The sequence below is a fragment of the Arvicanthis niloticus genome, chromosome X (genome assembly GCF_011762505.2).
Source record: "Arvicanthis niloticus isolate mArvNil1 chromosome X, mArvNil1.pat.X, whole genome shotgun sequence".
NCBI lineage: Eukaryota > Metazoa > Chordata > Mammalia > Rodentia > Muridae > Arvicanthis > Arvicanthis niloticus.
In genome coordinates, this window is record NC_047679.1 from 21259143 (window position 1) to 21271370 (window position 12228).

Below are 12228 nucleotides of genomic sequence, written 5' to 3' on the forward strand. Positions count from 1 at the left end.
CTGAATTTGCAGAATATCTATTCCAATTAACAGTCAAATTTAGTATACCTATGTGTTCATGTGCACGTGTATCTTTCAGAAAAAATTCGTTTAAAGGATTAGACTGGTAGTTGGGTAATTTGTCAACAGCAGAGGTCACAAGATGTGTAATAGCACAAAGCATTCTTGGCATAGAAATATTGGTTGTCAAAGAGAAGAGGAATGCTCCAGTGTGCTTCACTCAACAGTGTTTCACTTTGGAAACAATGCTGGTGATTACCTGGGCATTCATCATGGCATGACATGTAGATACTTGTTTCTGTACCAGAAACTGGATATCTGAGGATGTGAAGACAAGGGATAGGACAAACATTTTAGAAGAGAGAATGTAAACTACCCCCAAGAAAGTTGATACTGGAAGTGACAGTTACTAATCAACTCTATGTTGTCACTAGGAGCCAACTAGATGATGACTTGATAGGAATTATAGTAGGGACTTATGACAACTTCTTTGATTTGGACCTACAGTTTAAAAAAGTAGGAGTGTGTGTGTGTATGTGTATGACTGTGTGTATATGTGTGTGAGGGGTATATGCACATGCATGCTGCATGTGTGTATTCCTCTTAATTTCTTGCTTAGGGTATGTTACATTTACTTTTTTGTGTGAAGTTTTAAAGGTATAAGCATGCTGTTCTCTTATATTTTAATAGTAGGATTCTCTTATATTTTAATATTAGGATGTCAGCGTACAAAAGCAAATACTTAAAACATGCATTTTCAAGAACATGGCCTTGTCTTGTACATATTGAGTCATATACTCTGAAGTCAAAAAGGGGAAGCTATAAGGACCTAGCATCAGAGGATGCAGTATAGTTCTGACTCTGGCTATCCTCTTACTTTTTGTCAGAGGATATCTATCTTTGTAACGATAGAAAGGAGAGAAAATAAGTGATTTTGGTTTTGCTCTGTGAACAATTTAGCTTAAGTTTAAACAAGTATCTGGCCCATTCAAGACACTTTCCCAGAGTCTTAATGGGACCAAGAGCTGAAGTACTAATTTCCTTGAGGGCTGGCCCAGCTTGTTCCAACAGCTAAGAAGAGTTCTACCATAAAGCATGTCAGGGTCCAGCTGTGCCCGACTTCATTCTTAACATAATTTATTAAGCAATTGTGATAGCTCATAGTCACAAAGTGCCTGTTGTGAGGAGCCCATAGTGTTTCTTGGACATTATCTACTTATCAGTAAACCAGAAGGAAAGAGTGTATGCAAATTATATCCAATGAGCACTAGAGATGATGGAGAGATATGGTACAAAGCAATTTCTTTGAGATGACTCAGAAAAAATCTTGGCATGTGGCTGCCATGTGATCATGGATGAGGCTAAGCTTTTGTCTCTGAGACCACCTTATCTCAACTTACTAGTGGCCTCTTGCAGTGTTTATTGGGGTTTCTCAGCCCTATTTTCTCCTAATGTCAAGGACCCTATCCTAACAGTTGTGGTTACAGAATTCTATAACCTGTCTGACATCACCAATAATCTTCTGTGGTGAAAGTAGTATCATGGAATTCATTAGTCAATGTCACTCAACATTGTTACAACCAATGCAGAAAGCAACAAGACATTGCTATCTCCCAAGTTTATGCTTTGAACCTCTCCATTTGAAAGTATGTCAGCTGTGGAAGAGGGTATCAGATGTTGTTTTTAACATTTGACATTGAAAACATATCAGAACATGCTTTCATTAGTCCATCAACTCGTAAGCATTAAAACAGGACAAGCTTGATCAAAGTTGAATTCAATGTGTTAAAAAGTAGAGATCAGAGGTCCCACATACAGAGATACAGAGACTTGGCTCATTCTCTCTCTCTCTCTCTCTCTCTCTCTCTCTCTCTCTCTCTCTCTCTCTCTCTCTCTCTCAGCATTCTATAGATATGTGCTTATTCTAAATTTAACTATGTCTCACTTTCAAAAAAAGGATTTCACATACATGGAAGTTAGCTAACAGACATGAAAACATTTACAATAGAGCTTTTTGTTTTGTCTTTTTCATATATGTTTTAATTTGTACTATGAAGAAATAAATAAGTCCATTTAATGCAAAAAGATAATGTACTTTAACTCTATGTTCCCCTATACCCTATCACCATTTCCTTTTCCCTCCCTCCTAGTAAACTTTTATTACATACTATCCCTTCTGCATTCCTGGAAGCAGAAATATGTTATTTGTTTTGTTATGTTTTAGGTTTCTTTTTTTTTTTTTTTTTTAGTTAGTCTGAATTTACAGGATACATTTATTTGCAGCTTTATCTATTTTCCTACAAATGGCATGATTTCAGGCTTCTGTTCATAGAGACTTAGGTTAGTTCCACTGCTTAATGCTGTGACTAGTGCTTCAATAAGTATTGGTGTGTAAGGATCTCTGTGATATGTTGAGCTGGAGCTTTTGGAGTTTCTTGTTTAGATACATAAGAATGTTTTAAGAATTGAGATTTGCCTGCACATAGTCATAGCCTAACCATACCTCTAATGCAGTGATCCATAGGTGGGATCTGAACAGAAATATTCTATAGGTAATCTCATCCATTAAAAGAGCTCAGCCTTCCAGCCACATATGTAGCAGAGGATGACCTTGTCAGGCATCAATGAAAGGAGAGGCCCTTTGTCTTTTGAAGGCTTGATGCCCCAGTGTAGGGGAATGCCAGGGAAGTGAGGTAGGAGAGGGTGGGTGGGTGAGGGAATACCCTCATAGAAGGAGGGAAGTGGGATGGGATAGGGGGATTCCAGAGGTTGGGGGAACCGGGAAAGGTGATAACACTTGAAATGTAAATAAATATCTAAGAAAAAAGATCTCAGCCCATCACGCTACTCAGCAAGCCTTTCTATGTGGCTAGTGTTATTTAAAGACTTTTCTATACCTCTTCTTCAATGAAGATTGCAACTTTTGAGGGCCACAAATGGTTTTTACTATTAAAAAGACACTTTCACTGAATACAATACTACAATAGACTTGTGTAAATACTCACTTAATGTAGACACAAATAGTATTATTCCCAAAGATGTATGTCATGATGGTCATGCTTGCAAATTTATAGTGAGATTAAAATAAATAGAATATTCCTCACAAATAAAAAAAATACATTGAAACTAGAGGCACTCAATCAAAGGCAATTTTGTCATTATGTCTGGTGGAGATGCTACTGGCATCTAGTGGTTAAAAGCTGAGTATGGCACTAAATGCCTAACTGTATTGGATGGTTCCACCATAGCTGATCCCAGAACTTAACAGTGTTGAGATGGAAAGTGTAATTTCAAATAAAACCAATAATTTGTTATTTTACAATATTTTTTGTAATCTGTCTTCACTGAACTGTGTGCTCTTGGTAGCAGAAGTTATTCTTGCTGATATTTGTGTAACCTGAGCTCAGCAGCACACTTGACATAGGACAATGTTTCTCAACCTATGGGGTGTGGCCCTTTTTGGAGGTCCAATGATCCTTTCACGGGGGTGTCTAAGACAACCCACAGAAACACATATACTTATGTCACATTCATAGCAATGGCAAAATTACAGTTATACAGTAGCAATGGAAACAGTTTTATGGTCGAGGGTCACCACAACCTGAAGAACTGTGTTAAGGAGTCATGGCATTTGGAAGGTTGAGAACTACTGTGTTAGGCATTTTCATAAATGATGGCTGAATTGATGAGTGAATAAATTATAATGATGCCAGGAAAGGTGCTCCAGTATCTTCTTTGGAACAACATTATAATTAGAAATTGCATTTCTAATCAAGGCCTTGACATTAAATAATCAATAAGGTCAATGACAAGTTGCAGAAGCAGAGGCGCAGCAGCCATGTCTTTATTTAAGAAGTCTTCTGGGCCTTTCGTCATAGAATGTTAGCAAAGAAAGAGACATGAAAGGTCATTCAGCTCAACTTCACAAATTTGAAGTGAAACTATGAAAATCCAGGGAGATTGAATGCCTGGTATACATTCTCATAGTTCAGAGACTTGACATGTCATTTGAAGATGTTAAACTGGGTACAAGTCAGTCTGAGAGACATGCAGAGTAGATTGCCATCATATAAAGAGTCACTTCCAATGTAGAATTGAACAAATAAAAGTGATGTTTATGCTGTCATACAATTTGACCATAAATTGAGGCTTGGGAAGAAAATTTGTATTTGATAAAACCTTGTATTCTGTAAAACAGAGGAGCAATAACACCTGAATTTTGGAGCATGTTGATAGTCATAAAACTCTGAGGGTTGTTTTAGTCACCTTTCTCATTGAAATACCTGAAAATATGCAAGTTTAGAGAGGGGGGGTTATTCTGGCTCATTGTTCCAGGATATAGTGGATATAGCTTTTTTGTAGCAGGGAAGACATGGTGTCAGGAGAGGAGATAGCTAGTCACATGCCTTAAAAGTTGGAAAGCGGACAATGAATAGGAAGTGTGTCTGAGCTATGAAACCTCAAGGCCTTCCGCCAGTGACCCACTTTTTCTAATGGAGCTCCAATGCCTATGATTCCACAGCCTCACAAAAAAACCCACCATCAACTGGGAACCAAGTCCTTAAACATGTGAGCCTATGGAGAACATTTCAATTTTCAACCACAAGAGTATTTCCTAAATGGAATACTAGTTGCAAAGATATTGGAAAGCATGTATACACATTCAGAGTTGTAACATCACAGAGTTGCAAGAGAAAACCAAGAAAAGCAGACCTGTTTGCTGAAGGACATCTCTGAGTTTTAAATACATGGGATGCCATGACACACACACACACACACACACACACACACACACACACACACACCCTCTCTCAAAGACAGCAAAATTGTTCCACTCTTATAAAACTCAGAAATTGAGAGCTCATTTATGTTATGCAACACTGTTCCTCAGAATGTACATATAAGACTGTTAGACCAGTGTTTTCTGTCGTTTAAGTCACAGAAAAGCCACATCCCTGTTTAGGTTTCAGAGAGACCTTTAGGAAGACTATTGGATCCCCGCCCCCCCCGCCCCCCCCCAAGTCTCTTTGAAAAAGCTTTCTTAAGTAGTTGGAATTCTCCTGTGTTCTATTATATATGCTGTCTCCCCATTTCAAATCACAGTTTCAGTATATTTTTTGTTTGTTTGTTTTGCTTTATGCTATGACCAGTGTTGTAGAAATTGGTACAAAAGCATCATTGAGTACAAAAAAAAAAAGAATTCAAAGTTAGCCAGCACATTTGTTATAAAAAAAAAAACAAACTGAATAGGACCTTTAATATCTTAAGTACATTTCCACAGAACCTAGATACTTTAAAAAATATCCCAACCTACATGAGAAAAACCTACATAGAAACCAAATTACTTTCAGACTGTGCAGCCTGGTAATTCCAGGCAGATAAAATTCAGACTGTATTCAATCACACCAAGGACCTCTACCAATCTGCCTTTCAGTTGTTATGGAAAATTGTTGCAAGGGCAATGTTATAATTGACTTGAATTTATAATAAAAGTATTCTGTAATTAGGAAACTAACAAAACATTATCCTTGACATAAAAAGTCTTTACATACGAAAATGCGTACATTTAACAAATATTTCTGTGTGTGTGTGTGTGTGTGTGTGTGTGTGTGTGTATATATATATATATATATCTTAGGTGATTTTTTTAAAAAAGAACATTTAATTAACAGCAAGGTAAAAGAAGTTAGACCAGGAAGGAGGGTGGCAGAGACGTAAGAACACATAAATATCTTCACCATAACCCGAGTAAAGACAAGAACAGGCTTGGGGTGGAGTGAGTTAGTACTTCAGTCTTAATGTGACAGATCAATCAAAAAGTCACTTTTGTCCTAACTACATCCTTAACATAACCACAACAAAATATAAACTAACCTTTAATATAACTTGTGAAACAGTCTTTTTCATAAATTTGGAACATGCACAAATAATAGGTCTCTGCTTTAAGGTAAACTCCAACATGATCTTCCTCTTCCAGTTGTTTCTTTTGGGGGGGGGAGCGTGAATTGATGATTTTCAAGTTTGATGGAGACAGGTGCTTCCTTAGGAAATCGGATGAAGCAAACTGGTTTTTTGCTTCATAATTGGAAACATATCCCAGGGCTGAAGACTATATAGTAGGAGCATGTGTGCAGCTCAGACTGCCAACGAATAAATAGACTCTTCTAAATGATTAGGGAGAATTGTGTAAGGTGTGGAGCTTGAGAGAGTTGGCACCGAAGTATGCATGTCATGGTTTATGGACTGGGTGCATGGAAGCACACTGATGAACCACCAAGGTGGAACTACTTGGAAAGTAGATGTAAAAAAGGGCCTTTTGCTCATTCTTGTGGCTAAGACATATGTCTGATACATAGGCTCTTTCCAGCATTCTGGAGTCAATGGATCCTCTCAGAATTGGCATATCAAGTACAACTACGTATTTATTTGGTTCATTCTTTACATATTCCATTTGATTTCAGGAAATAGAGACAGAATGAGTTATTACTTCATGGTAGCCAAAACATTATCTTCACTGAAAAATAAACCACTGATAGTCATTGTGTACTATAGAATATAAAGGGGTTACATGGCATGGAAGAATAGAAGGGCAGAACTCACAGGACAAAAAAAGCCTTTGATTAACTGTGTTAGTGGAGACAGAGATAAGTACATGGAAAGACAAGAAATATGTCATGGAGGAAGGAGGTTGCACGAACGTGCTTGAGCTATTCTTATAGGTTGAAAATGGGTGAAACAAGGTCATTGTAAAGAATTATTATAGTTTGTTTTGTTCTACTTATCTAGGATAGCAGAAAAACGTTTACTGAGCATTCAGCATTTATACCAGACAAATTTTTTAAAAATCATATAATTATCGACAAGGAAAACTTAAAGGAAAGCTTAAAAATTATCAAAGGCTGTTTTTTACTTTTTTCTTTGTATTTCTTTCTTTCCTTTTTTGTTTGTTTGTTTGTTTGTTTGTTTTCAAGACAATGTTTTGCTGTATAGCCCTGACTGTCCTGGAACTCACTCTGTAGACCAGGTTGTCCTCAAACTCACAGATCCACCTGCCTCTGCCTCCCAAGTGCTGGGATTATAGTTGTGTGCTACTACCACCTGGCTGAAGCGTATTTTTTCTGTACTGCATTTAACAGCAATTATGCACTCATAAAGTTGTTTTATGCTTGTAACTACCAGGTTTGGAAGATCATGAAATAATAAGGAAGCCATCTTTCTTTTGTTTCTATGTGACATAAATGTCTAATGATGTCAGCAAGTGTCTTAGTAATAAAATTTGCAAATGAAACCTTGATAAATATTTCTCCTTTTTTGTTTTTTTAACTTTTTAATCACACAAATATCTCTAGGGACTCAGGTACATTAAACTTGAGTTAACATCATTTCAGGCAGACCTAATAATTAAATTCTGTTCATTTGTATTTTACCACATTAAGTCTAAGCCTCTAGAAAATTCTGAGACAGATTAAATAATGCTTGAAAGACGCACAATGGAATATGAGGCTTATTGATTATAAAGTGAAATGAATCTCACTCTGAGGCAGGAAGAAAAGTTATGTCTATGAAGAAAGCTTTTTAATATGGTCTAATGATTTAAGAGAGAGTTTAAATCAGGTAAATAAGAAAAACATAATTAAAATGAATTTATCACGGAAAGCATCATGCTGGAAGTGCCGCTTATTTATGAGATTTAATGAAAATTCTATTAATGAAGTTACTGTTCTTCATTTGGTGTACTTGCATGTGTTTCAGAAACTTCCATCTGCCTTTTTTTCCCCAATGTTTCAGAGGACTGGATGTGTAAAATAGCATGATAAGAAAATAAATTTTGGAAAATGGCTAGATTGCTTATCTTCCATGTATAAGACCCAGGGTTCCAGCAACAAAAACGTTAGAAAAACAAAGTTTGAGATCATACATTATTTGCCACCCTATTCTCTTCCTCTACTCTTCTTCATTTACACAATCACTTTATCTTGGTTGTGGCTTTAGTACATGTGATAACCAGTGTGCATGTGTGTCACAGGTGTCAGTTTGCATTGCCCTTCTAGGTTGCCATTATGACACTGACTATTGCTGGCATTACTTTATGTCTGGGCTATAGAAGTCTTGGAGGGAGAAAAACAGAGTATATAATTCACTGAAATAATATGCAGCAGTAGAAAGAATGAACTGTTGGTGTGAAGACATAGTGTTTCTGTGATAATAATGTGTACCCCTTATAATTCCATCTTTTGGGAGATTAAGGGCAGGTGCTATTAATCCAGCATGACATTAAAGGCAGAAGAAGGGTTTCTTCTGAGATCCAACTGGAAAAGCATCTGAGGGAAACTTCTAAAGGCCACATATGTTTGATATAATGAGATGCATATTTGTCGTATGGCCATGTAATATTTACATACATAAAGAACTTTATTACATTTGCTACATTCCAATCAACAGTTCACATAAATAAATATAAGATACATTCTAGATAAACCAATAAGTGCCATATAAATAACATGTATGCAGTCATATCTCACAATCCCCATACTCGGGAGGCAGAGGCAGGAGGATTGCCAGAAGTTCAGGGGCAATCTGGTCTGCTTAGTATATTTCAGATCAGAAAAATCCAAAAGCCCAGACCTTTGCCAAACCTTTTATAATAAAAAAAAAAAATGTGAAAGGAAGAAAGCCTGTTCCCATGTGACACAGCAATCCATCTCTGAACATTTACTCAAAAGAGTAGAAATCAGTCTGTTAAAGAGACACCTGTACTCTCCTATTCATTACAGCTGGAATAAAAGTAGTCAAGTTATGGAATTAACTGAATGATCACCAACAGATGAGTAAGTGAAGAAAGAAAATGTGGTGCTTATTCACAATGGATTACTGTCCAGTTTTCTAAAAGAAAAACATCCTGTCATCATTTGTTAACAGCTGCAGTGGAGGTGCACACATTAGTTTGATTTAATTATTCTACATTACATTAAAATCACAGTGTCTCTTTATACTCTATAAATATACATAATTGTCAACTTATAATAATGTAAAACTAAAGTTATTCTCTACTAAATGAATACAAATGTTGGCTATTGGAGCAAGAAATGGTTTCTGATGCATGAACACATTATTATATCTAAATAGTAGCAGTATAGATGCAAACACTTGGCCTTGTAATATATGTTTCCTAAGTTATTCATTGTAAGACTAATGGAATAAGCAGTCTTGTTCATATATCCTAGGTGTGCACTGAGAATAAGTTCCCCTTTGAAACTATACTGCATACACATATGCTGAGACTTAACCCCAGATTCATGACTTGACCCCATAAGAGTCAAGGGAACACAGTGGTTGGGGAAGAAGTCAAATTAAAAATGGACCAAGGACCTAGTTCTTTGTTTATGGCCAAATTGATTAAGAGTGATAAAGCAAGATCTGACAAAGCCATTTATAACACTTGATTTATAACACTTGATTCTGTATTTAAGATGATTCACTCTAATGGCATGGTGAACTTTTAGGGGCCAATAATTATATTTTGCACATATTTAAAAATTCTCCCTGTTTTCTTTCTACTTACACTTTTTCGATTACAACATCTTGGCTCAAGTGATATTTTGTTCATGTAGCTATGTATTTTAGTTAAATCATAACATTCATTATATGAAATGTTGAGTTTTATTTTGGTATAAGTATGGTATTTTTTTAATTTAATGCTAGAAATCTAGTACTATGTAGAGTCAGGCCTTTGGAGCTCAAGGCCTCCAACCTAATCTGTACTTGGCATCTTAGTCTCTTCTGAACTTTGAAGAATAACTTCTCACTGACATTTAGGAGAAGAGCTTCAAAATCTTATAATAAGGAAGATACCCAAGAAAATAACAGCTCTACTAAGAATCAGTGCTCCTCCACCCTCACCTCATTCAGGCAGTTGAACCTGGTGAGGTGGGAGAGAATCATAACAACAAAAATATCACACTTCGAAATGAGGGGAGAAACCTATACTTATCTGTGGATATAAGGAAGGATATGTATTTAGAATAGAGTAAGAAATTAGTGTAGGTTAACAAAGATGCAGCAGGGTGTTTGCTTCTTTGTTCCAGGACGTCACCAATCATGGGTAGTTGGCTAGGCTTACAATACCAGGCAAGGATTCCCTTCACTGAGTGGCCTTATATAAAATTAGATAGATGTTGGTTACCCGTTCAAGAAATAAGTGTTACTATTGCACCTTTGGGGATATCTTGTTGTGCTGGACATTATTGTGTTTTGTAGGCATCCCAGCTTGGTAAAGTTATTGCTTGCTTTTCTCCCTTGGAATTTTGCCATTATAGCAACCCTTAAGTGGTGAAAATGCACAGATCAACTGAGCATGGAATGCCTAACCTCATTTAATATATCCATAACATATTCCTTGCATGAAAGACTTAGGGAACATTGAAGAAGACCAGATGGAAAGATTTTAAGAGCCAGAGTACCATCTACTATAAGATTGTATCTTCTATGCAGAATAGGGAAGCTGCACCCTTGCAACCTCAGCAATATAATTGTCTAAATAAGACCTGAACAATAACAACACTCTTTGACTTGCCAGTGAGAATTATGGAAATATTACAAGCTTCTATCACTAGATAAAGAGCTATAGGCAATTAATGACTGCCAAAAAAAGGAAAATCACTTTTCCCAAGAATGAGCCCCTAAGTGACTATCCAAAACAAAGGAGCCATTCCCCAAAACATACACATGTGAGCAACACTAAACAGATTCACCAGGATTCCTATATCTGTATCTATCTGTGTCTGTGTCTGTGTCTGTGTCTGTGTCTGTGTCTGTGTCTGTGTCTGTGTCTGTATCTGTATCTGTATCTGTATCTGTATCTGTATCTGTATCTCTCTTTCTCTCTCTCTCTCCCTACCTACCTATCTCTGTCTATCATCTATCTATCTATCTATCTATCTGTAACAGTGATAACTTAAAAATTAAAAGTAAAGTAATATAAATCATATTTCTGTCATTGAAATTTCTGCTTATCAAGACAAAAGGTATTGTTTCCCAAGGGCAATTTCCTGGACAGGCCTTGTTTCGACCTGCCAATGTATGTGAGAAATGAGTCCACAGCATACCATAGGCCCCTTCACAACTCCTCAGTGGCTGATGGTTCAGTATGGCTACAAGAAAATAGAGAAGGAGCCCTGTGAGTGAGATCTCAGTGTACTCAAATTCACTGGGACTCTATTCTTTTGTTTCTCCTTCCTGCTCACTCAAAGAATCTCAGCATTTGGGAGAGAAAAGAAGCTTTCAACGCTGTTTGGTATCTCTTCTTTGTTTTAGAAATGAGGAAACTACATCATGGGTAGAGGTGAATGTTTAAGAGTCTAGCAGAGAGCTGTGAAGCCAAGTTCTTTGACTTGGGAATGGAGTCTATCCTTTCTGATGTCTGTCACTCTGCTCTATGTTAGAGGAGGGTCCCAGTGTCCTCATTGCCTGTAGCTCTTCTGAAACACAATTCTGGCTCAATGAAGTACAAATGTGGAAAAGGATTTAAAATTATTAATTTATAATTCCATCTCACTTTACTTTTATGTTTTAGTTTTTCTGGATATTTTCATGATTTGCCATTTTTCTTAAGAGGGGGGAAGTAAGGTCTCATGTTGCCTGGGCTAGCCTGAAACTTACAAAGTAGCCAAGAATGACCTTGATCTTCTGATCTTCCTGCTTCTACTACCTGAGTACAAGGACTACAGGCATATACCACCATTCCATCCAGTGCAATACTAAAGACCAAGCACTGGGCTTTGGACATGTCAGGCAAACACTGTATCAATTGAGCTGTATCCCTGGCTGTGTTGTTTTTCATTCTTGTTATTGGTAGTTTGTTTTTTGGTTTCTATCTAGTTTCTTACTTGAAATTGTGACAGACAGTTTTTCAGTTTTAGTCACAAGTTCTGAGGTTACAGACATAAGCCAAAATGGCCACTTTTGGAAGGAACAAACATAAAACTTTGTGACTAATATGTTCTTGAGTTGTATCAGCAGTCTGCAGAGCATGCACTGCAAAGCTTATTTGTAAGGTTTGCTATTAACTTCAATAGCCTACTACCTTATGGGTGCCTTAATCTCTCCAGTTCTGAAAGAGAAAGGATGAGTAATAGCATTGGCAGATTTACTCAGAAAAAGAATTCGTAAGTGCGGGATGACTTAGTGTTTATCTGGAATTCAAATATTACTGGGTGTTTTGTGGTTTAC

General features: G+C 36.8%; 1 protein-coding gene across 6 annotated transcripts in view; it reads left to right on the plus strand.

Moving 5' to 3' along the window:
- The window catches only part of Frmpd4 (FERM and PDZ domain containing 4), a 617514-nt gene that overhangs the window by 262257 nt on the left and 343029 nt on the right, over nt 1–12228 (plus strand). The window lies entirely within an intron of this gene.